Raw genomic sequence first — 26,940 nt, forward strand, 5'->3', positions numbered from 1 at the left:
AGCCCAGCCAGGTGATCAATATTTCGGTGGGGGAGTATTTCAGGAAGAGTGATCATAATTCTGAAAGTTATAAGTTACTAATGGATGAGAATAAGAGTAGTCCTCAGGTGAAAGTACTAAATTGAGGTAAAGTTAATCACCATGATATTTATCAGGAATTGGACAATGTAGATTGGGGACAGCTGTTTGAGGGTAAATCAACATCTGTCATGTGGGAATCTTTAAAAGTCCAGTTTGTTAGAATTCAGGATCAATATGTTCCTGTGAAAATGTAGGGTAAGGGCGGCAAGATTCAGGAACTTTGAATGACAAAAGAAATTGAGAGCGCAGTCAAAAAGAAAAATGCGGTTTGGGAAACTGAAGACAAACAGAGCCCTTGATGAATACAAAGAAAGTAGGAATTAACTCAAACAAGGAATGAGGAGAGCTAAAAGGGGCCATGAAATGTCTTTGGCAAAAAGGATTAAGGAAAATCCCAAGGCATTTTATACATGCAGTATATAAAGAGAAAGGGTAGCTAGGGAAAGGATAGATTCACTCAGGACAAAGGACGGAATTCATGCCTGGAGCTGGAGGAAGTGGATGAGGTCCTTAACAAATTCACATCAATATTCACCAAAGAGAGGGATATGCTGGATTTGACTTGATTTGATTAATTATTGTCACATGTACCAAGATACAGTGAAAAGTGTTGTCTTATGTGCTTTACAGGCAGATCATAATATACAAGTGCATCAGGATGGTGAGTCTCAGTTGCAGTTCTATGTTGATATTCATAGAATTACTACAGTGTGCAAGTAGAACATTTGACCCATCATGTCCACGCTGACCCTCCAAAGAGTCTCCTACCCAGTTCCACTCCATTCCTGTAACCCTGCATTTCCCATGGCTAATCCACCTAACCTACATTTCCCTGGACACTATGTGCAACTTAGCATGGCCAGTCCATCTGACCTACACATCTTTGGACTGTGGAAGGAAACCGGAGCACCTACAGGAAACCCATGCAGACACTGGGAGAATGTGCGAACTCCACAGACAGTTGCCCAAGGCCCCGGCCTGAAATGTCAATATTCCTGTTCCTTCGATGTTGTCTGACTTGCTGTGCTCCTCCAACTTCACATCTATTGATCTCAGAATACTGTCAAAGATCTATTCCAGCCCTGTATTAGCACAGTCAGTATTTTTCAATCATAATGGGTCAAACGTATTTTCAAAGGTCTCAGCAAAGAAAAGCCACAATTAATCATAAATGTTTAGGTAATATTTATAGACAAACACTTGTTTTATGAAGGAAGAGCTGTCAAACTCACCATTACAGAACTGTATTGATTTCAAAACCACTGATTTACAGAAACTGTGTCTGCAGGTTTGGCAGAACTGCGTCCCAAAAAGGCAGAAGAGGTGTGCATTAGATTGCAACAGTATCTCCTTCTTGGAACTTTTTGTGCTTGTCGTGGTTTTTGAAAGTCTAATTACATATTTTTTTTTAATATCACATGTATTATTTTTGGGAGCTACTCTGAGGGGCTGATTTTCACTGTTGGAGCAGGTTGTAGACAGAGCGGCAGATCCACCTTAATGGGTTTCATTAGACCCAACTTTCACTCCAGGCAAACAGGGATGGAATCGTATTGGGTCATCGGGTCACCATGGGTGGGTAGAGTGTGGCATTGATGACGGACAGAAAGCTGATGGGAAGATGAAGCAGATAGGCAAAAGGATTCCTCAGGCTTAATTACATGCACATACTACATAGACATCCTTAATTTCCCTTCCAATCTGATGCCAGTGGAATAAAAAATCCCTGCGTCACAGTCTTTGGCCATCTGCATTCAAATATCATGTTATTGAAAAGCTTATGTTAAATGTCTAGACTGCAAGGAGGTAAAGGGATTTGGTAGAAGTTACAGGACATGGTGCTGAAGTGGTTGAGGATATTACTGCTACATTAGACCTATTAAAGTTAATCAATATTTCCACTTTCCAACATTGAGATTAAATTTGTTGGTAAGAGATGTTGTCACTTGGTAGCTGGTTCTGCTGAGATCTCCTTTGCTGCCTCTTACCTTGTTCATTTTAAACAAGAAACCCCAAATACTAAATAGTGAGGATAACCATGTGGAAGTCGCTGCACAAAAGACACATTGTTAAGTTACCACAATGCTATACCATGGTATGATAGATAACACGTTACAAGAGAACATCTCCAAAGAGATACCAAGCTAGCAAGTTTTAAGAAGGTTTGTAGCTCAAGTTGAGATTCTGGATGCAGGTTTGCTCGCTAAGCTGGAAGGTTCATTTTCAGACATTTCATCACCATACTAGGTAACATCTTCAGTGAGACTCTGGACAAAGCTTTGTCTGAAGGCTCACTGAAGATGTTACCTAGTATGGTGACAAAACGTCTGAAAGTGAACCTTCCAGTTCAGTGAGGAAACCTATATCCAGATACCAAGCTGACCTAAGTTACATGATTCTTAACAATCGAATAAGTGTAATTGAATGAAATGATCTAACTAGCCCCTTCCAGAGGCAGTCACCTCTATCCTTTCAAAGCAACTGCATTATATAACAACATTAACTTGCGGTAAATAGCTCCTGTGAAAACCTACTTGAAGCTTTTACACTTCACAAATAAAAATACATACAAACATATTTCTTGTAGGCCACCTTATTGAACCAGCTAGTTTTTTCTTATGATCCAGGAAGTTACGTGATTGTTCACATGCTATATTGAAAACTCTCAACGTTTAGTTCAATTTCACAATTTACCGTAGAATCCCTACAGTGTGGAAACAGGTCCTTCAGCCCAACGAGTCCACACTGACCCTCCGAAGAGTAACCCACCAAGAGCCACTCCCCTAAACTAAATTTACCTCTGACTAATGCATCTAACCTACACATTCTTGAACATTATGCGCAACTTAGCATGGCCATATCACCTAATCTTCAATTCTTTGGACTGTGGGAGGAAACCAGAGCACCTGGAGGAAGCCCACACAGACACAGAGAGAATGTGCAAACTGCACGCAAACAGTCTCCCAAGGTTGGATTGAACCCAGGTCCCTGGCGCTGTGAGGCAGCAATGCTAACTACTGAGCTACCATGCCACCCGATGGTTGGACTTAAACGTACAACGATTAGATTATTCACTCAATTCCATAATCACCAGAGAACCTTACTGCACCTACAGGATCATTCATAAAGCAGCCCGTTTTGCTGGTCTGGATGGCTATTTTCAATGCCTCAATGTCATTGTTCATAGCTCTGTGATACCAGATTGTGAATTTCAGATGTTGGGTTATTCGGCTGATTGTGCAGATTAGATTCTCTACAGTGTAGAAACAGGCCCTTCAACCCAACAAGCCCATACTGACCCTCCGAAGAGCAACCCACTGTGTGGAGCCGCAGAAATTGGACGAGATACTAAATGAGTATTTTGCATCAATATTTACTGTGGAAAAGGATATGGAAGATATAGATTGTAGGGAAATAGATGGTGACATCTTACAAAATGTCCAAATTACAGAGGAAGAAGTGCTGGATGTCTTGAAATGCGTAAAGGTGGATAAATCCCCAGGACCTGATCAGGTGTACCCGAGAACTCTGTGGGAAGCTGGAGAAGTGATTGCTGGGCCTCTTGCTGAGATATTTGTATCATCGATAGTCACAGGTGAGGTGCTGGAAAATTGGAGGTTGGCTAACGTGGTGCCACTGTTTAAGAAGGGTGGTAAGGACAAGCCAGGGAACTATAGACCAGTGAGCCTGACTTCAGGGGTGGGCAAGTTGTTGGAGGGAATCCTGAGGGACAGGATGTACATGTATTTGGAAAGACAAGGACTGATTAGGGATAGTCAGCATGGCTATGTGTGTGGCAAATCATATCTCATAAACTTGATTGAGTTTTTTGAGGAAGTAACAAAGAGGATTGATGAGGGCAGAGCAGTAGATGTGATCTATATGGACTTCAGTAAGGTGTTCGACAAGGTTCCCCATGGGAAACTATTGGAAAGGTTAGATCTCATGGAATGCAGGGAGAACTAGCCATTTGGATACAGAACTGGCTCAAAGGTAGAAGACAGAGGGTGGTGGTAGAAGGTTTTTTCAGACTGGAGGCCTGTGACCAGTGGAGTGTCACATGGATCGGTGCTGGGTCCTCTACTTTTTGTCATTTATATAAATGATTTGGATGCGAGCATAAGAGGTACAGTTAGTAAGTTTGCAGATTACACCAAAATTGGAGGTGTAGTGGACAGTGAAGAGGGTTACCTCAGATTACAACAGGTTCTTGACCATATGGGCCAATGGGCTGAGAAGTGGCAGATGGAGTTTAATTCAAATAAATGCGAGGTGCTGCATTTTGGGAAAGCAAATCTTAGCAGGACTTATACACTTAATGGTAAGGTCCGAGGGAGTGTGGTTGAACAAAGAGACCTTGGAGTGCAGGTTCATAGCTCCTTGAAAGTGGAGTCGCACGTAGATAGGATAGTGAAGGCGGCGTTTGGTATGCTTTCCTTTATTGGTCAGAGTATTGAGTACAGGAGTTGGGAGGTCATGTTGTGGCTGTACAGGACATTGGTTAGGCCACTGTTGGAATATTGTGTGCCATTCTGGTCTCCTTCCTGACAGAAAGATGTTGTGAAACTTGAAAGGGTTCAGTAAAGATTTACAAGGATGTTGCCAGGGTTAGAGGATTTTAGCTATAGGGAGAGGCTGAACTAGCTGGGGCTGTTTTCCCTGGAGCGTTGGAGGCTGAGGGGTGATCTTACAGAGGTGTACAAAATTATCAGGGGCATGGATAGGGTAAATAGGCAAAGTCTTTTCCCTGGGGTCAGGGAGTCCAGAAGTAGAGGGCATAGGTTTAGGGTGAGAGGGGAGAGATATAAAAGAGACCTAAGGGGCAACGTTTTCACACAGAAGGTGATGCGTGCATGGAATGAGCTGCCAGAGGATGTGGTGGAGGCTGGTACAATTGCAACATTTAAGATTCATTTGGATGGGTATATGAATAGGAAGGGTTTGGTCCGGGTGCTGGCAGGTGGGACTAGATTGGGTTGGGATATCTGGTCAGCATGGACAGGTTGGACCAAAGGATCAGTTTCCATGCTGTACATCTCTATGACTCTGACTAATGCACCTAACACTATGGGCAATTTAACATAGCCAATTCACCTGACCTGCACATCTTTGGACTTTGGGAGGAAACCCACGCAGACACGGGGAGAATGTGCAAACTCCATACAGACAGTCGCCCGAGGCTGGAATTGAACCTGGGACCCTGGTGCTGTGAGGCAGCAGTGCTAACCACTGAGCCACCATGCCGCCCAAACTTACAGAAGGTGCTCATGAAGCCGTTGTAAATGTCATACCTCTGGCCCAGGAGCTCTGATTTAAAGTACCAAATATGTCATAACGTGTCTGAACAGGTTGATTAAAAATTTCTGCACGCTTATACGAGAAGCCAAACCTCAGGGAGCATGAGTTGCAGTAGATTGCGCTGATATCTGGATGGCTAATCCATTACATAACCACTCCAATACTATACCCAAATTCATCATACCTGTGCTTGTTTTTGTAAATTACTGAGGAGGTGGACTAGCTTCAGCTTTTTTCAAAGTAAAATCAAATCAAATTATAATGAAATAACATCTCTTTGTTTTGTAAATTTAAAAGCTGTGATAAAAAAATTAAATAAAAACTTTGTATCTGCAGATAATAATTTTGAAGTGACTTATTCTGAAGTTGGACATTGTACAGAAACATTGGGCAGAATGTTTGTCTTGTTGGGGAGGCAATTGACCAATGTACCAACCTTGGCCATCATGCCATTTCTGATGCCAATGAGTTTCACCAGGACAGTATGGGAGAATGGGGTCAAGATTAGAGTGGTGCTGGAAAAGCACAGCAGGTCAGGCAGCATCCAAGTAGCAGGAAAATCAACGTTTCGGGTAGGAGCCATTCCTGATGAAGGGCTCCTGCCCGAAACATCGATTTTTCTGCTTCTCGGATGCTGCCTGACCAGCTGCGCTTTTCCAGCACCACTCTAATCTTGACTCTAATCTCCAGCATCTGCAGTCCTCATTTTTGCCTAGTATGGGAGAATGGCCTTGGGATCTTGCCCAGTACATTAACTAAGCCAATAAAGAACTTATTAGGAGTTCAGTGATGGGCATGTTTGGATTTTATGGGGTAGCACAGGCTACGTACACTGGGGCAGAGCAGAGGCATCAGGTGAATACACAGCTGAGAGCCAGTCATGGTCAGCCTAGGAATTCAGTGGGTTGCATTAAAGGGTGAACAATACAGAGGGGCCTTAGCCATGGGCATCCAGGTGCCATTGGGTCATCCAGGTGCCATTGGGTCATCCAGGTACCATAGGGTCAATGCAAACTACATAAGAAACAGAAGCAAGAGAAGGCCAAATGGCTTGCCAAGCCATCTCGCCATTCAATATGATACCTCAGCTTCAACTTCACATGCCCACCCACTCCTCATATCCCTTTTTCCCCTGAAGATATGAAATTCTATTTCAGCCATAACTATGCTCAATAATGGAGCATTTACAACACTCTAGAGTCAACAACTGCAAAGATTCACCAGCTTTTGAGTTAAGAAATTTCTCCTTACTTTAGTCCTAAATGATTGGTCTCCTTATCCTGAAACTGAAGCCCTGTGTTTTAGATTCCCCAGCCAGGATAAGAATGTCTCAGTGTGCACCCCGCCAGACCATTCAGAACCACACACAGTTCAATGAGATCACCTCTCATTCTTCTAAATGCCATATATTTTAGACCCAATTTACTCAGCCTCTTGACAGCTCCATCATCTGACAGGCACCAATCTAGTGAGCCTTAGTTGCTCTGCTTCCACTGCAAGTAAATCCTTCCTTAAATACAGTGATCAAAACCGAACACAATGGACTCACCAAATACTGTGGTAATTTTAGCAATGCAGATTTTACTGCAGGCCCCTTGCGATAAAGGCCAGAGGGCCATAAGCCCTCCAAATTGTTTGCTCTGCCTGCATGCTAACTTTCTGCGTTCTGTTATGAGTACATCCAAATTCCTCTGAACATTAATAGTTTGCACCTTCTGCTTCTCTCTTATTACCAGATTCAATAATCTCGTATTTCTCCATGTAATACTCAATCTGTCACCATGTTGTCCGCTCACCTAATCTGTCCATATCTCTTTGCAGTCTCCATATATCTCCTTCACACTTTGCATTTCCATCTGTGGCAGCAGGGAGAATGACCAATAGTGACCTCAAGTAGTGAGGGCCTCCCCCCCTCACCTTGGGTTCCAGACCTCTGCCATTCCTAAGACATCTTTCCAACACAAGGTAATGAAGTGTATGCCTTCTTAAAACAGACTCATAGTTGCACAGATCCACCTCCATTCACACAGCTGAGCAGCCTAAGCTACCAAATAAACACATTACCAAAACCATCTCTGGGCCAATTAAGCATGTATCCACATCAAAAACGGGACCAAAATTGACTGTCACATCCTAGTAGTCTCCTCTGGTGCAGCCTCAGGACGCAGTAACAGCCCCAATATAAGTTTAGAGCTGCTGGAAGGGAATTCCTGCCTATCGGCTTACAACTCTGATTTGAAGAGATTGTCATATCAAACTGAAATGAGAGAGATAGGCAAAGACAGCAGCCTTTGGGGATATCACCAAAGATCTCATGTAAAGGTACAGCAAAATCAGAACATTAGCTGGTATCTATAAGATTCCCATTAATTATCCTGTCCTTACTATTTCCCACATATTTCTCTCAAATCCTGAAAATATTTCAATTTATTTTTCAGATCAACGTTTGTGCGATACCATGCACTGACTCTCATAGGTGATGCCCCAGTTCACTTTTGCCTGCTTCTGTGGACTCCATGGCTTTTGCAATTCTAAGAAAAAGAAGGAAGAACATGGCTCTGAACGGGAAACATCCGTGTAAACATGGGCTAAGGATTATGAAATACTCAACAGGGCCCCCACTTACAAAGGGGACCAAGTGTATCTCTTGGAATCCAACATGAGGCTCTTGCTTCATAATAATGAACAAACCATCAGGGGTATGAGATAGACTGCATTTGACATTGTCCTTCTAGAAAGAAAGACCACTGTTCTGCTGACCCGTTGGCGTGTGCATTAATGTCTGTTTTGCATAAACAGCCTGTAGGAAATAGGTTGTCACAATTTATGACAGGAATACATGGTTTATGTGTCAACAATTCCACTCAAAAGAAAAATGCCACAAATCATGAAAATCTTCTAGTATCTACTGTCTTTGTACAGATCCATGTATTTCAAGATATCAGCTTGGAGTATCCAAATATTTTCCTGAAGAATGCAACTTAATCTGAATATTTAATTTCATTTGATATTTCTTATGGAGATGGAGAGTTGGTAATGTTTTAAACACAGTTACATTTTCTTAAAAAAAAAGTACTGGACATATTGGAATTATTTCCCATGTTGGAAGGAATGCAACTATGCTTGCACTAGCAATGCCCGATTGCCATTGATTTATAAAGGAATATTAGTTTTATTACACCTTCTAAAATTAAGAATTGTGATATGTCTTGGTTATATCTTCTTCCTTGTTATTAGCAAAGGAGGACTTGCACTGTAATTCCTATCGCATGCATTATGCCCTGTCATTCTCACTGGAAGATAAAGTTGCCAATTGTTGTTGGATGTATTCCTGGAGTTTCATCATGGCTCACAGGTCCAACAGACTAGTCAAATGACCTTTTTCTCCTAGCTCTAATATTTTATGCCTAAGAAGTGAAGATGTTCAAAAAAAAGTTTTATTTTTCTTTTTAAGCGCCTTTATTATTTTGTTGCAATGTCGAGTGGATTTTTTTAATGGCTGGAGAGTTGGCAGCCTTATTGGAAATCTGCAGTGCAGACGTTACCAGATTATGCCATTAAACACCAATTATTACTGTAGTGCATTAAGGCTTTTGACACAATCTTGGCATTCAAATGCTGTTTATTAACTGCTTCAGCTTGATCTCCCCATGGAGTCACAATGCAATTGAGAATCTCACCCTCAGGTTAATGTCATGATTTTGCTACATAGTCCTACCAAAACATATGAGCTGGGCACCAGGTTTGCTTTTAATTTTAAACAGATTAATTGTGATGGCAGTGACACCTTGGTTTTCCACAATTACCTCATCTTACTTTGCAACATCTGGATGTTTGAATTGTAAAGAAAAAAAAATTTATTGCTGTGCAGCAGCTTTTAAAGCTGGCAAAGGGATTCAGTAAGTACAGTATTTGTCAGTTTCAGTGAATACCATTTGTTACTTTGGAACAGACTGTAATCTCTGTTGTGCTTGCACTTTCCATATTCCATGAGTTTGACAGGCTGAAGGGCATTTCTGGTACCTGCAGAGCTGAAAAACTAGTCAAGCTGAACCATAAATGTATTTTAAAAAAAGAAAAATCAAGACTATATATTTGCTTTTAAACCCTTCTTTGATGGTATGCTTTGCAGAACATCTTTCTTAGTTGAAGTAGGTTGGTTTAGCTGAAGAATGGCTTGTACAGGGCATGAACATTGATACAGAGCAGTTGGGCTGAATGGCCTATTTCAATATTGTAATTTATAATTACCTTGTCACAACTCAAAGTGTAATCTGAGGAACACAGCTGCTTTTAATAGCATATAGTAAGAATTACTTAAAGTAATCTCATGTACTTCTCATGTTTCTATATCTCTAATTGTTTAATTTAGTTGATTATATTTGTAAACATTTTCCCTTCCTTTCTATTACATTTTTTACCTCTCCATCTTCATTCCTGGAAGCATTTGCTCATCATTAGGTACAGCTCCATGGAGTCCAAGCAACCTTAAATAACTCAAGTATCCATTCATGAAGTGAAAATCTGCGCAGTGAGTAAAACGAAAATCTGCAAGTGCTGGAACTCTGAAATAAAAGCAGAAACTGCCACAAATTTACATGACTCTGAATCTATGTATTGGGTTTTGAACTTGTGAATTCAGCTGAAAGATCGTTTTCAGTTTTCATCCTCTCTCTTGAAGCAGACTAACCTACTATATCTTTGCAGCATTATCTAGCACTGCTCATAGACTGCTAAAATTAGACGCAGTAATTGTGAATGGCCTGAAGCTGAGTCGAGAACTATCTTCAACTTTATGTCCAGTGACATGAACTAGAGGACATCAAGAGAAGGATTATTTAACAGTTTAAAAGATTTATTTATGAAAGCTGACAATGTTATGTGCATGTGGGACAGTTTTACAGCAATATCCTTGGGATATTGGGCAGAATTAGCAATACTAATTGAATTTTGCCTCTTTGGTTCAAGGATACTGAGGCCAATTATGATGTATGAACCAATGTTAGCTGAGATCAAGCAGTTTTGTAAATATAACAAAACCTTTTCAACCACACCAGTTTTTGTTAAATTCTGACTGAGATGGTGTCCTGTCTGTCTGTCTTGACTCCTGTCCTCATTTCTAAGGACATGGACTTCCTTTGGATTGGTCCACACTTGTGGGAAAAATCCTAAAGTGATTTTGTTTCAGAGAATTTCCTACTGTTAATACCTACAGCAGACACATTCAAATTTTTTATAGACTGAGAATTAATCTATTTGGCGAATTCACAAATGCATCCTTCATGGTCAACAAGTGGGACTTGAACCCAGAGTTTCTTGCCCACAGGTAGGGACATTGTCACTGTGCACAAGAACTCCTAATGTGGTGTTTCCATAGTCTAAAACATTTCAGACATGTGACATTGTATGCTTGACATTACATAACACCATTTGTTGCAGCAAGACAACCAGAAATCAGAAACCAACTAATTCAAAGGGCAGATCCTTCTCCATTCCTGCACGTCATTTTCCCTGCACGTCATTTTCAATGCAGCGCTGTAGGGAGTTTAGGAGGCAGAGCCTTCCTGCTGGATACATGATGCAGCGTGGTGTATCCCAAGGGGAAGGAGACTATTACAAAAATGGTTACTATCGAATTCCAATATTTTCTATGGAAATGCTTAAAGATATTTCTTCAATCATTTGTTTTCTTTAATTTAATTTATTCCTTATTAGAAGCTAATCATTGAATCGCTTAGCTCAAAATGAGGTCATTCAGCAATTAATTCTTGTGCCTGCTCCTTTGAAGAACAATCCAATTAGTCCCCATTCCCTCTTCTCGTCCTGTATCACTACAAGCTTTTCTCCTTGCAGTATTTTTAGTTTAATTCAATTTGTTTTTGAAAATTACTACAGAAATTGCATCAATCATCCATTCAGGCTCAGGATCCTCATAACTCATTAAATAAGATTCTTCCTCTCACCCAAACAGATATATTTGTCAAATTTTCATATGAAATTTTTAATAAAATTAAGGCTGTTTTAAATTCATGGGATGAGAATATCACTGGCTAGGTCAGCATTTATTGTCTATGCGTAATTGCCCTTGAACCAATTAGCTTGTTAGAGCCATTTCAGAGGGTGGTTAAGAGTCACCCGATGTGCTGTGGGTCTGGGGTCACATGTAGGCCAGACTCAGTAAAAACAATAAATTTTAGTCCTCAAATGAGAACAAAGAACACTCCAGTACAGGAGCAGGCCCTTCAGCCCTCCAAACCTGCACCGATCCAGATCCTCTATCTAAACCCGCTGCCTATTTTCTAAGGATCTGTACCCTCCTGCTCCCTGCCCATTCTTTTAACTGTCCAGATAGATCTTAAAAGACACTATCGTGCCCGCCTCTACAACCTCTGCTGGCAACGCATTCCAGGCGTCCACCACCCTCTGCGCAAAGAACTCTCCACGCCTACTTCCCTTGAAGTTTTCCCCTCTCATTTTGAACTCGTGACCCCTAGTCATTGAGTCTCCCACTCTGGATAAACGCTTCTTGCTATCCATCCTGTCTATACCTCTCATGATTTTGTGGGCCTCAATCAGATTCCCCCTCTATCTCTGTCTTTCTAATGAAAGTAATCCTAATCTACTCAAAGTGGCACTCTAGATGGATTTTAAATAACATTCACATGGCCACCATTAAACTAGCTTTTAACATCCTGTTTGGATTCAAATGATGGTAGGATTGAAATCCACACCCCGCAGCATTAGCCTGTGTTACCCGACTGCTAATTTAATAACAATATCACAAATGCACTATTTCCTCTTGAGTGAATACGTGGAGAAGGCACAAAGTTGAATTAAATATTTCAGTCCAAATAAGCAATATTTATTGCAAAGAAGATGGGATACATTTTCCAATGCCATTGACAATCAAAAATGTAATGTCTTTTCTTCTGCACACTCACAGTTGTGTTACAGTGACCACGTGTGTGGCCTTGGTACATGGCTCCTAAGTTTCATTAACTCACAAGCAGCTGCTTGCTGATTAGAAAATCACTAGCACTATTAACTTCAAAAGATAGAAAATAGTGAGATTTTCTAATAAAGGTTCTGAGGCATTTAGAAAATGTGGACCTACATTTTTCTCCAGAAAAAAAGATTTAGAATAAAGATCAGGCAAAAGTCTATCTTCTAAGGGAAAAATATTTCTTATACTTGAAAGTAATATATAGGATCTCATTCAAACCAGCACTGCACTCCAAATAAATATCAACTTTCATTGAAAACTATTTACTTAAAGTTATAGGGTATCATGATTATTTTTGATTACTTTCAGGCACACACATTAGGTTTCACTGTAAATGGTCAAAAACTAACCAAGGCTTCTGGTCATTATGCTCACTGATTCTTGTGGTCACGAAGACAATTGCATTTGATACCCAAAATCACACCATTTACTTGTTTCCAATACATGCAGTTTCTACGGTCAGTACTTAGTTTCTAATATTGATGTTGCATGGTTGTCTTTCTATAGCGTTCATAAGATTCAAAAACAGATGTTTATCCACACTTTATAATCAGGGGACAACATCATAAAAAGATACAAGACCTGTAATTACACAAGCATAGCACATCATGAATGGAAATTTTATCCAGTAATCATCTGCAGATGTTTTTCTGAACTTAACTATGATATTAACATCACAGTTATTAATCAAAAATTGTGAAAATCATCATACCAGCAGGTAAGGAGACGAAGGATCAACAAATTTGCAGTTTCAGCTTTAACTGTGCCTTTCTCACTCGTAGATACACAAGATCACCATCTGTAATTTTGTTACTGTTGTGTGTTTATAATGAACCAGCCTGAACTGTGCTTGGAATGTTCTGTGCAATTTCAGTCATTTCCCATAAATTAACCTGAATTGGGAACATTGTTTGAACTTCCATGGTGTATCCGTGGTTTGTGTTAGAATCTTGTAATACATTCTTAATTTGTGTTTTGGCCTACAGGAGGGGAGATGGTGAAGTAGGGGCATTGCTGCTAGACTAGTAATCTAAGATCACAGGTTCAAACCTCACCATTGCAGCTGGTGGAATTTAAGCTCAATTAATACAATGTGGAATTGTCTCCCTTGCCTTTGGTGGTCTGTAGTGTGTGCAGTTTCATCAATTGGAAACATTGATGACTTGCTGGTGGCAGATTAAAGGTGAAAGTAGCGAAAGAAGTATGGATTTGAAAACTTGGGTAGGGTTGTGCAGTCTGTTCAACTGGCTTGTTAAAATGTTGTGGGTGACCTATACAACCTCCAACTGATACTTCTAGCTATTTCAGGAAGGAGATCCCTGCTTCAGAAATTCTACCAGTGTTAGTGCTTTGTAGTTGGGACTGTAGGTGGACCCATGCACGAAGCCCCATGGATTTCTCGATCCAGGTAAATTCAAGGGCTTTGGGGCGGAGGTGCTTTAAGGACTGAGAAGGATGGTGCAGTGAATTTTAAAGAACATTTAGATGGGAAGGGAAGAGTGGTGCTATCTTCTCAGTGAGTGTGCCCAAAAGGATCAAAAGCAGAAAGCACTTCTCAATGACAGCAAACCTCCTCAACACCCCCACCCCCCAACAACCATTTTAGTTGCTTGAAAAGAATTGTGAATCCCATCACATCCAACTGCCCATGTCAGCAGCATTATGACGTGGGCAGCAATAATGTTAGAATTAATTGACCATTTGAAAGCCAACTTTTCTATATTGCATGCCACGACCACCAACAGCTAAAACACACCCAGTGGCGGCATTTAATATCTAGCCCTTAGTCTCAGTAATGGTCCCTATGAAACTTAGTACTGTATTGTAAACATCCATTTGGTTCACTGATGTCCCTCAGGTTTGCCTCCTCGCCTAGGTCTGGTCTACATGTGACTCCAGATTCTCAGCATTGAGGTTGTTTCTTAACTGCCCAACAAATCACTCAACTCAAGGATAATTGGGGTCCTGCCAGTGATAGCTACACCCCATGAAAATAATTATTTTAAATGAAAATTTACATCAGGAGCAAGAACTGATTACTCTGGAGTGTATAATTATGATTTGTCCCGATCCAGTCATGTAAAAATTAATTTCTGTGTAATATGAATACATATATACACATATAGATAGCCACTGTAGTCCAAACAATTCTACTGCCCTAATACACTTTTACATGTGTAGCTGGCATTTTAATGCAGTAAAAAATGGGAGGTTTGATCAATAAAAATTGAATCCCTAAGAACGTCAAAATAGCTGCCAAACAGAAATGCACTATTGATCGTGTAAATGCTAGAAACTAAAGATAGCTGAGAGAGGTTGTATACAATATTTATGCAGATCAGCCTGCGCACCTATGTTCCCATGATAGTTATCATACCTCTTGACCAGGAGGCCCAGGTTCAAGTCCCTGAACAGGTTGATAAGAAAAATAATATACAGATTAGAAAAATAATATACAGAGCACCCTCAGTGAAGCAGGAGTAGCACAGATCCAGAGCTGCAACCTACTTGCATCTACAAATAATGCTTGGGAGGTGTGCTTCAATGGGGAATGATGGTTTAGTTTAGTCTGAATGTAAAAGGTTATTTAGCCAATATTGGTCATCTATTGAAAGTGTCCTCGAAGTTTTTCCATTTCCACTGCTTATTTGTTTCTGGGATTGGAAGATGTGGATTGGTGGGGGCACTTTCGTTCATGTTGTTGACATGGATTTTAGTCAAACATTTGACAAGTCCCACATGGCAGACTGGTCAGAAAAGTAAATAAGCTGCATCCAAAATTGGCTCAGTAAGAGGAAACAAAGATGTTCAACAAAAGCAAAATACTGCAGACGAAATCTGAAGTAAAAACAGATAATGTTGAGATACCTCAATAGGTCTGTGAGCATCTGTGGTGAGAGAAACATAGTTAACATTGCAAGACTTCTTCGAAACTGAAGAACACTGAAGTGCTTTTTTTAATGCTGTTGACAAAGGAGGTGGAGAAACGAGTGGAACAGATGGCAAGGATGCACAGAGTAAAAGTCAAAAAGAGAGATGTGCAATAGTATTAGTGGTAGGATTGAATAGGAGGAAATGGGGGTAATCAAAATGGAGGCCAGTGTTCGTGCTCTGGAGTTATTTAACTCAACATTGAATCCTGAAGGCTGTAAAGTGCCTAAGCAGAAAATGAGGTCAGTAAGGTGACTCAGTGGTTAACACTGCTACCTCACAATGCCAGGGGCCTGGGTTTGATTCACCCAGCCTTGGGTGACTGTCTATATGGAGTTTGCACGTTCTCCCAGTGTTTACGTTGGTTTCCTCTGGGTGCACTGTTTCCTCCCACAGTCCAAAGATGGGCCATGTTAAATTGTTAGTAGTATCCAGATGTGCAGACGAGGTGTATTAGCCATTGTATGAAGGATTACAGGTAGTGCTCTCGGTTTGGGTTGGATGCTCTTCAGAAGATTGATGCAGACTTGATGGGCTCAATGGCGTCTTTCTGCACAGGAATTCTCGGTGCTGTTTTTCAAGGTGGATCAAGTGGAAAATGAGAACAAGGGGAACTCGATCACGGTTCTGGCTGGGAGGGAAACTGTAGGAAATGGGTTAAATATGGCTGAGATTTCTGACAATCACAGTAGGATGGGAGAAATGGGAAATCCTAGATTGAGGAAAAAGAGGGACATGGTAATAATTAGATATTTTCATGAATGAAAACCAGTTTTCATTGGGATTCCATTGTGCTTGGTGTTTGGTTCTTCTCTTTGTTTTACATGTTAATGATTTGCTTGGAAATGAGAGGGGCATGATTGGGAAATTTGCCGATGACACAAACATTGACCAGATAATTGATAGTGAAGCAGATAACTGTTGAGTCTAGAATTATATCAATGGTTTGTTTGGGCAGAAATGTGGTAAATGGAGTTTAATACGCAGAAGCACCCGGAAATGCATTTGGGGGAAGGTAAACAAAGCAAAGGATTTCATGCCTTCATCTACATATTACATTCTCAGCTACCTTCCTCCCCCCAGCCCCCCCTCCCCCCCCCCTCCCATTTATCTCTCAGCCCCTTTGGCCCACAAGTCTCATTCCTGATGAAAGGCTTATGCCCGAAACATCGATTCTCCTGCTCCTCAGATGCTGTCTGACCTGTGCTTTTCCAGCACTACACACTCGACTCTGATCTCCAGCATCTGCAGTTCTCACTTCCTTCAAGGGATTACACAGTAAAACTCATGAGACCTTGAGTGCAAACCTCCTTTAAATCAATATTCAATACATCTAATCCTTATAGCTATTGTTTTGTTCCCTTCAGATCTCTTTTTTTTGCCAGTTTCTAGTTATGACTGTCTACCACCAACAGCTCAGTCATCTAAAAACAATTGAAGAACTAACTAAATAGCATGAACCAGGTTTCAACTGGACTGCACACGAAAACTGTAGTTTGTTTTTGTTGTTTCAAATGCTGTCAGGTACTGTTTGCCTAAAATCTATTTTGTATTATTCTATAAATTCTTGTTACATTAATCAGTAGCAACCTTGTTATGGTACATCAAGATAAAACAGAAAGCTAAAATGTGACTTTAGCAGAAAATTTGAATTGCGATGTACAGCAATAAGTAGGTGATATGTTTCCAGTAGCTTTTACTTTTATTTATAAAGGCCCGTAGAAGCCAGAAATATGTAATGCACTGCATTCACAACTTTGATTGGTTCTGACAGAAAATAAAGGAAATAGGTAATCTGACAGCATTTAAGGAAGGAGAGTTAATGTTTCATTTTGATAACCTTTCATCAGAATCTTTTGTTACTGATTGGAACATTGAATCAGTTTCTTTTTCCACAGATCCTTCTTGATTGGGTACTTTCAACATTTTCTGTCTTGATTCTAGATTTCCAGCATCTGCAGGGCTTTGCTTTTGACTTTTCATGTTCTCCATTTGGATTCACAGTTATTCGGACATGAGGGAGGCAAAGTTGTTCCATTCCCAATTTATTGCTTCCTTTATCTTAACGTTTCATTGAGTTTTTAACTAGTTAACTTGAAGAGAATTTCACCTCCGTGGTGGAGGTAATATAAATAATAAGAATGATATTCTTGTGAAATAAACACATAGAATTATATAATTTCTCCAAGGTATTTCTCCAACAATGTTAATTTGTTGAAGAGTGTATTAGACCTCACTGTTAAAAAATATCTACAATGAAAGAAGTTGTTAAAGTTAATTATTCCAATTGTTTAAAGTTTTTAATCTTTTACAAGTAAGAGTTACTTAAGACAAGTGAAACTTTCAGTTATTTCCAGCAGTGTATTGTCGTGAACAAAATGCATACAATCTGTCAGGATTTCTCTGCAATATAATCTGTAGATTTCGCAATTGCCTATAGATGTGCCTTTTTAATAAACGTGAATTTTCTTTTGAATGTCTCTGTCCCAGTATAGTAAAAATAGTGTTTTACTTTAGATTCAGATGATTCAATTTAGATTTAAAAACTGGTAAAGCTTTAATAATGAGAATATTGATGTGTATTAATTAATTTCATTTGATAAACTTCTTAATTAGTGTGAAAATATGAAATGTGCTATGGAGAATGTTAGTGTCCATATCTCTGTGTCAGGAGACCTGGCTGCAAGTCTCACCTGCTCCAGAGGTGTATAATAACAGCCCTGAACATGATTAGAAAACTACCTGAGAGCACTAATGAAGGTTCTCATGGTGTAGTGGTTGTGTCCCTACCTCCAAACCTGGAGACTCAGTTCCCACTTGCTCCAGAGGTGGTACGATCACTCAGCAGTTAGCACTGCTGCCTCACAGTGCCAGGGAACCAGGTTCGATTCCACGCTTAGCTGACAGGGAGTTTGCATATTCTCCCTGTGTCTGGGTGGGTTTCCTCCAGGTGTTCCAGTTTCCTCCCAAAGTCCAAAGATATGCAGGTTAGCTGGATGAGCCATGCTAAATTGCCCATAGTGTCTAAGTATGTGTAGGTTAGGTAGATTAGTCATGGGTAGTGCAGGGTTACAGGGATAAGGTAGAAGCTGGGTGTGGGTGGAATGGTCTTTAGAAGGCTGGTGTGGACTTGATGGGCTGAATGGCCTGCTTTAACATTGTTGGAATTCTATGAAAACATTTCTGAATGGTTAGTTAAAATATATATGACATGTTGCATTGTGGTGACACTACCCTCTTCAGACTGGGATGGACTCCTATGGTATTTTTAGTTAAGAAGAATATTTTAGCATGGCACAAAGATTAGGATTCTCCAACTTCCGGACCAAGTTTAGCTCACATATGTAGAACTAGTATGGTTCTCCATTTGTAAGTCAATTATATTTTTATTAATATTTTTCTTTGCTTATTAATGTATCTTAATATTTTGAATGACATGCAGTTAACTGTCTTGAACCATTTCTGAGACAACTGTGTATCTTCTGAATTCAAGAGCTGCATGGAATGCTATCACTCTTCCATCAAGAAGCAGCTTTCCCATCTAAGCGTGCAAGGGAAAAAGCTAGCATTTATATAGTGCCTTTTACATGCTTGTGACATCCAAAAAATGTTTTGCATTCTGTAAATTACTTTCAATCATTTGAGTATAGCAGCCCACAGGCTAGCACTGTGAGCAGAATGGGCTGGAGTTGGTGGAGGGAGTTCTCAGGAACTATTCCTGTTGCCCTTGGCTCCATAGGAAGGTATATTTGACTTTTTTTAAATGAATTTTTGCTATGGGCAGCCATGGATGATAGCCTGAGGAATGTGAGCCCAACACACAACTGATTCAACAGTGCGTCCGCCAACAATCATCAGGGCCTTAATGAACATATTCCAGGGGCTGAATACCTATTTGACATAACAATCCAGGCTACCGAAAAGGTCATACATGCAATGGGGCCATCAATATTGCAGATGAACCACAGACCATCCTACTAAACTGATATGTTTTGCGAATGTTTTATTCCTGTAAAATAAATTGAATGCACATTAGTCACTAGCACACTTGTATTCATGTCGTGTGTATATATGGAGACATATAAATAGCCATACATATTGCTTATCAGACGTTGTCTTTCACATTTTGCACATCTGTTCAGTTATTTCTTTATGTTTGAAACACACTGGAACAAATGATTAAACTTTCAGAATATATTGCAGTAAGATTTTGGAAATATATTTTCTAAATTTTATATTATAGGTTTATTCCAGTCACTTTTGCAAAAGTAGGGTATTCCAAACAAACAAGATTTATAATTTACTGCCTGGCATTCTGGCCCCAGCTCCAGAATTTCTCACAAATTATAATTTCCTGTGCGGAATGAACTTGGTGCTTTGTCAGCTTTTGCTCCTGAAATGAATTTACAACTAAGATAGGCGCATAATTTAGTCTTGAGAAAGTGGCAAGTAATAAAAACAATTTAAAACTGAGGCAGACTGTGTATAAGAATCAGTGATAAAACTTGCAGCCCTTTATTCAAGATGGTGTGAATTAGGGATAGTTTTATAACAAAATCACCTTAAAATGGAGTGGGCAGGATGCTTTTATAAGAAAGCCTTATTTTGACTCTGGGATAAATGTACAGGATATTTTAAATGCTTGGAACCTTATGCTTAGCATTTTTAATGTAGACTGCTATAAATAAAAATCTTATACTGAGATAGAGGGTGTAATAAAAGAATAATAATTAACCTTGTACTTAGGTAATAAAAATAAAATTATTGCATTGGTACAGTTATTTCCAAAACATTCCATGTATATTCACAGCAAGTTAATTATTTTTCATATGAAATGTAATGAACTATAGCCAAATAGTGCACAGCAACCTCCCACAGACAACAATAAGACAAGTGATGAGGTAACTTGCTTTAATGTTGTTAGTTCAAGGATCAATGTTAGTCAAGGCACTCTGAGAACTCTGCTGTTCTTCTTTGATTAGCATCAAAAGATCTTTAATGTTCTTGTGGAGGGCACATAGTGCTTTGATTGAACATCTTGTTTGAAAGACAATACATCTGACAGTTTAACACTTTCTCAGTAACACATGGAAGCGGCACTCTACAGCACATGCGTTGGCTTCTTTTACAAGAGTTAAAAATCACACAACACCAGGTTATAGTCCAACAGGTTTAATTGGAAGCACACTAGCTTTTGGAGCGACATTCCTTCATCAGGTGACTTTGTACACTCCAGTCCAACACCGGCATCTCCAAATCATGTTTACAAGAGTTGTGTGTCTAATTAGTCACACAGCCCTACTTGCTCCCCATATCCCTTCAGATAGTTCTCCTTTTTAAGTATTTATCCAGTTCTTCTTAACAAAAAAGAACAATGTTGAATCTACTTCCATAAGTCTTTTAGGCAGTGTCTCTAAGATTCATTGTTCCCAAGTCTTGGACAATGACTTAACTCAAAACTTAATTTTATTAGAGGCAAGTATACTATGACCGAGACAAAACTTGTAGGTATAATTACTATGACAATGGGGAGGCTTGGGAGAACTCCAATAAAACTTGTTCTTAACTAAAGGAATGGGTGTCTTAGAAATATTAAGGTTGTATATGAGTTTCTTATATAACCATGCATTGTACACTGAAGTGAATTGTATTATTAAAATTGTACACTGAAATTATTATTTAAAGCTTTAGCTGGAAGCAGTGTGTATAATGCAGATTATTTTATAGTTAAAACGTTTACAAAAGTAGGATGTGGAAAAGAGATTATTCCATAATTGAACATCTTGTGATGGAGTAGAATGGGTCCTAGGAATTGTTTTACATGGAGGTAGAATTTGTAGGACAGAATGTTCTATTGTCAAAATGCAGTAATAGGCAACAGAAATTCTGCAGTTATTTTCAATAAAGCATTGCATTAAACCAAAATTCAATACTATCAGAAAATCGTACACAGGAAGATAGAGTTGCTTTTATAATTGTGTCTCTACGGTAAGATCCTCAATGTACTACACAATAGTTACAATTCAGAGCCTTAAGCAGAGGGCAGAATATGTAATGGGGAGTTTTGGAACTGAAATCCTTAATGTAGAGGTACACAGATAGTAGGGTTTTTGTGTTAAACATTTTGCACAGATACCTTGGAAGCAGGCCATTCAGCCCATTGAATCCACACTGACCCTGTGAAGAGCATCCCACCCAGACTCACTCTCCTCCCCTATAACCCTGTATTTTCCATGACTAATCCACCTAACCTACATATCTTTACACTCTGGGAGGAAACCAGAGCACCCAGAGGAAACCCACACAGACATGGGGAGAATGAACAAACTCCACACAGACGTGAAAGTGGAATCGAAACTCAGATCCCTGGTGATGTGGGGCAGCAGTACTAACCACTCAGCCACCATGCTGAATTGTTCAATAACTAAAAGTGTTGGAGATATAAGTCTTTAGATAAAAATGTTTAATAAGTAAAAGCTTTGTGTCAGGTTTAAAATACATTCACAATAAAAAGTAGACTATAAAATTACAGAAATGACACAGATCATAAGGTGGCCATTCAACCCATCAACTCTCCTCTAGCTTTAAAGTCATTCATGAGTATCGCTTGTTGGTCCAGCATTTATTGCCCGTCCCTTGTTGCCCCTTGAGAAGTTGGTATCGAGCTGCCTTCTTGAACCATTGCAGTCCATGTGCTGTAGGTAAACCCACAATGCTGTTAAGGAGGTAATTCCAGGATTCACTCCCATTGACATTGAGGATCATACCATTTTGGAAGAATAATCATGTTAGTCCTAATCACTTTATCTCCAAGAACAAAGAAGTAGGAGCAGGAATAGACCACATAGCTCATCCAGCCCTGCTCTGCCTTTTAGTATGATTGTGGCTGATATTGGAAACTCCATTTCCTGTGTTCTCCCCATATCCCTTAATATCCTGGGAGACCAAAATCATTCCTAATATCCCTGCAATTTTTCCCCTTGCAGTAACTATCCATTTCTTGGTTTAACAAAAAAAAATTACATAACTAAGAGTGCTTCACTGAGGGTGGGCATAATTTTACAAACCTTGTACGAACAATGGGGTTCATGATACAGAGTTATAATGACAGTGGAATATGTGACAGTGACTGGAATGCTCTGGCTCTGCATTTAGAACGGTGGATGGGTTTACCTGACAGCACAGGAGGCAAGAAATCAGCTACCAAAGGCAGGTTAAAAAAAGTTTTGTAATTAAATTCTCAGACCCTTTATGATTGGTTGGCCTTCCTCCACCTCTGTGGATGTAATCTTGTTATCGAGTCATAGAGCTGTACAACACTGAAACAGACCCTTCGGTCCAATTCCTCCATGCTGACCAGGTATCCTAAATTAATCCAGTCCCATTTGCCAGCATTTGACCTATATCCCTCTAAGACAGTCTACCCTATTCATATACCCACCCAGGTGCCTTTTAAATGTTGTAATTGTACCAGCCTCCATCACTTCCTCAGGTAGCTCATTCCATACCGCCCTCTGTGTAAAAAGGTTGCCCCTTAGCTCTTTTTTAAATCTTTCCCCTCATCTTAAACCTATGCCTTCTTGTTCTGGACTCCTCCAGCCTGGGAAAAAAAGACTAAAATTAAGAAAAACTTACATTCACAAAACCAACTGTGTATGTGAGGCATGCACTTATGCGATAGGCCTCTTCCTCCAAGAGGTAGTGAAACTCCTTCTATTACTTATTTGTGTAAATATTACAGTACAAGGGCTGAAGCCTTTCCTGGTCCACCAACTCATGAGAAGTTTCAGTCATAGCCAGTCCTTTGTTTTGCTCTTAAACACCTACAGTTTAGAGGAAGTGGTGGATGTAGGTACAGTTCCAATATTTAACAGACATTTGGATAAGTACATTAATAGGAAATGTTTGGAGGGATATGGGCCAAGTGCAGACCAAGCACATTAGCCTGCCCGAGTAAGGCAGCAACACTGACCGACAGCAGCAAACCTGGCCAGGTAGGCAAGTGGGGCTCAATTGAAGAAAGGTCTGAAATGAAAAGTGGGACTTCATTAAACTGGGAGCTCCTATTTGTGTTTTTATAAATGTAGGCTGGATGGAGACAAACAGGGAGTGGAGCTTACAGAGTATGATTAACGAAGGCGCTAGCAAGATCCTGAGGAAATGGAGGGACCAACTGGGAGGCAGAGGGGAAATTCACAGAGATAGGGACAAGAAGGACAAGGAAAGGTAGGAGCTACATATTAAGAGTGATGACTGGGTAATTAGGTCAACTGGTGAGGGAGAACGAGAGGTGAACTAAATGAGAGTCAGTGAACTGAGAGGTCCTGGGGATCAGGATGAAAGTGGGTCAGGGAGAAGGGTCAAAATGTTAAGGGAGCAATGAAAGGTCTGAGAGTCTCAGAGGGAGATTGAAGAAAGGCAGAGAAGATGACCATCTCCATAGAGTCATACAGCATGGAAACAGACTCTTTGGTCTAACCAGTCTATGCTGGCTATGTTCCCAAACTAAACACGTCCCACCTGCCTGCACTTGACCCATATTCCTCCAAACATTTCCTATTAACATACTTATCCAAATGTCTGTTAAATATTGTAACTATTCCTACATCCACCACTTCTTCTAGCTGTTCATTTCACACACCAACTACTCTCTGTGTAAAAAAGGTTGGAATTTCCAACGCCCCTCCCCCAAGTCCCTCCTCCCTACCTTTTATCTTAGCCTGCTTGGCACACTTTCCTCATTCCTGAAGAAGGGCTCATGCCCGAAACGTCGATTCCCCTGCTCCTTGAATGCTACCTGACCTGTTGTGCTTTTCCAGCAACATATTTTCAGCTCTGATCTCCAGCATCTGCAGTCCTCACTTTCTTCCAGTCAGATAATGGGCACACCCTCTGCAGAATAATGGCAAGTAAGCTCTTATAGCTTTTAAACACCAACCATGTCTAGTCAATCAGTAACCTTTGATAAGAAGACCACCTAAGAATCATCGGCCATGGAAACAGTTCCATAAGAGGTTATCCATATTTAGGTTGAAACTTTATTGCTGGAACAGCACAGCAGGTCAGGCAGCATCCAGGAAACAGGAGATTCGACGTTTCGGGCACAGGCCTCCAGGTAGCTGTGGGAGTCGGTAGGTTTGTAGTAGAAACCATATTTAGCCATGCAGGTGCATTAGCAAGCCATTATATATGCACATTAACGGCATGGGGATGAAACCATTGTGCAGGCTGTAGATTGCAAGGTCATGGGGATGTATTGAAGTGGATAATGAAGGCCATCAAGAGTCAGCTTGTACTAATTGCAATGATCATGGAAAGTCAGGTAAAATCAATACTATAAATACCTTGCACATGGCAGCATCAGCAGAGGGCAAACTAGTCACAGGTCATACCTCATTGTGTATAGGTGGCTGTGGGACAGGTTTTCAAAAGCATAAATAGCCTGGTCTGGGCCCAAATGGTAGATTGGTTATACAGAATTCCTGATATTTCTTCACAGATCTGCACTTCCAAGCTGAATGTTTGACCAACTTAGCAGCTGTACTAGTTATACAAAGGTTAAAAAGGAAGAGGAGGAAAAGAAAGGATGAACAGTGGTAACAGAATCAGAGATGCAGGTAACTACAGTTATCAATGAGCAAGCAGAATGTGAAAAGGGGAGCTAGACTTCCTAGTGTTATTGAAAAGTTTACCGAGTGAGGAGGTATCAAAGGTTGCTGCAGCTACCTACAGATGATTAAAAGAGAGTGTTGAAGGCATCTTCATGTGACTGGCAAAGCTGTCACCTACATCTGCTATCTTTTGCAAGCCATGCTGTTTGGGAGGAAGGGATATATCTGTTTCACTGAAGATGGCACCTGTGTTGAAATTCCCAGCCATTTGCTCCTTCCAAATCTCAACTGGGGTTTTGTGTGGCATCTCCCAAACAGCAGCCACAAGTAACCTTTACAGGAAAGCATTACAATTTGTCCAGTTCATCATGGACCCAGACAGCTGAGGTGCCCAAGCTATCTCATTTGCAACAATCACTTGGTTCCATCAGGTCCACAAGACTATTAACTGCTCCCACGTGGGATTGAGAACTCCATGCCATGGCTCAGACCAAGTTCCTGAATGGGAAAGGGATTTCATTTCTTCAATGTCCAGTTTGTTTGTGATCACAGCCAACAATTCTTGCAGGTGTACACAATACTTACCTTCTATACAATTGCTAGGTTCCTCCCCAGAGTATGTGCAACCCTTAGCATTTCCAGGGCCGGTTCATGGGTAACAAGAGATAGCCCCAACACCCCACACTCCCACTATTACCGTCACCCTCAAGGCATAGCTAATGATCCCATTGCAAACTCCTCAGACCAATGCTGAACACCCCATGAAACTGTCCATGCAATAAGGCTATTATTGAACAGATAATCGATTCTCTGAAGCTGCCTGTACCTTTCATGAGAAGCATTCTTCTACTCATTGGACATGGTCTGCAGATTAATGACTGATGCTGTGTCCTGCACAAACTAACTCAACAACAGGAAGAAATGGATCAGAAATTTACTTGTAGAGGTGCCTGGCCTGATGGAGGTATTTAGGTCCCTGGCAGAGGGAAAGTGGTGCAAGTAGGGCACCTCTGGAGTGACTTGAGATGACAGTCTTTGTATACCCATCTCCAAAACTCTGTCAGTGCACAGTGGTAATTCAGGGGGTGAGGCCCAAATATTCTGATAACCAGATACTCACTGGACAATGCAGACTAGAGTTGTGCATTGAGACCACATGATACCCCAGATGCAGCTGACTCAGTGAGAATCGCCATGGAAATTGAAATTTGGTGGGCAATTTTCCTGCACCAGCCCCCACCCCTCAATAAAGCCCTTTAAAGCCAGATTAAAAACCCACCTGGATCACTATTAAACTGAACCCTGACTTAGAATGAAGCCCCAACTATATCTCCCTCGCCCAATATCAAATATCCTTCCCACCAGCCTGATGTCCTCAGCTCCAAATCCCACCTTACTACCGGATCCAACACTTTTCTATGTCCCTAACAACTCCACCCTGCTGGACCCAACACCCTATCTACTCCCCTCAACCTGACACCCACTAACTCAAGCTGACTCTATGTGTGATTGCCCCAACAAGGCCCATAACAAATCAATAATTAATCTCCCTGTTGAGTTCATTGAGTATGAGATCATTTGGTAACAGACAATGGCCTGCCTGGCTGGAACCCATCATCTGAGCCCTTTATAAAGCAGACCCAGAGGGGTATTGTAGTGTAATGCCTATGAACCAAAAGGCTTGAGTTCAAGTCCTACCTGTTCCAAAGATGTGTCATAACATTTTTACACCGGTTGATTTTAAAAAATAGCACTTTGACTTCAAGGCTGTTGTGACACTTCTGACCCAGAAGGTCTGGGTTCAAGTCCTACCTGTTCCAGGGATGTGTCATAACACCTATGAACAGGGTGATCAGAAAATAATATAAAGCAGACCTGGGGGTTGGGCTCCTATTGTGCAGTGGTAGTGTCCCTAGCCCCAAGCCAGGTGGTCTGGGTTCAAGACACAGAGATGTGTAATAATACCTCTGAACAGATTGTGTAAAATAAATATAACTGATTGGAAAAGAAGTGCAG

General features: G+C 40.5%; 1 long non-coding RNA gene across 1 annotated transcript in view; it reads left to right on the forward strand.

The window, feature by feature from the left end:
* The window catches only part of LOC122563052, a 125,597-nt gene extending 110,015 nt beyond the window's left edge, over nucleotides 1-15,582 (forward strand). Inside the window, exon 3 of the long non-coding RNA XR_006315476.1 lies at nucleotides 7,818-15,582. This is a non-coding gene — a long non-coding RNA (uncharacterized LOC122563052). The remainder of the gene's footprint in view (nucleotides 1-7,817) is intronic.
* The last annotated feature ends 11,358 nt before the right edge of the window (nucleotides 15,583-26,940 follow it).

This window comes from Chiloscyllium plagiosum, chromosome 26 (assembly GCF_004010195.1).
Source record: "Chiloscyllium plagiosum isolate BGI_BamShark_2017 chromosome 26, ASM401019v2, whole genome shotgun sequence".
Taxonomy (NCBI): domain Eukaryota; kingdom Metazoa; phylum Chordata; class Chondrichthyes; order Orectolobiformes; family Hemiscylliidae; genus Chiloscyllium; species Chiloscyllium plagiosum.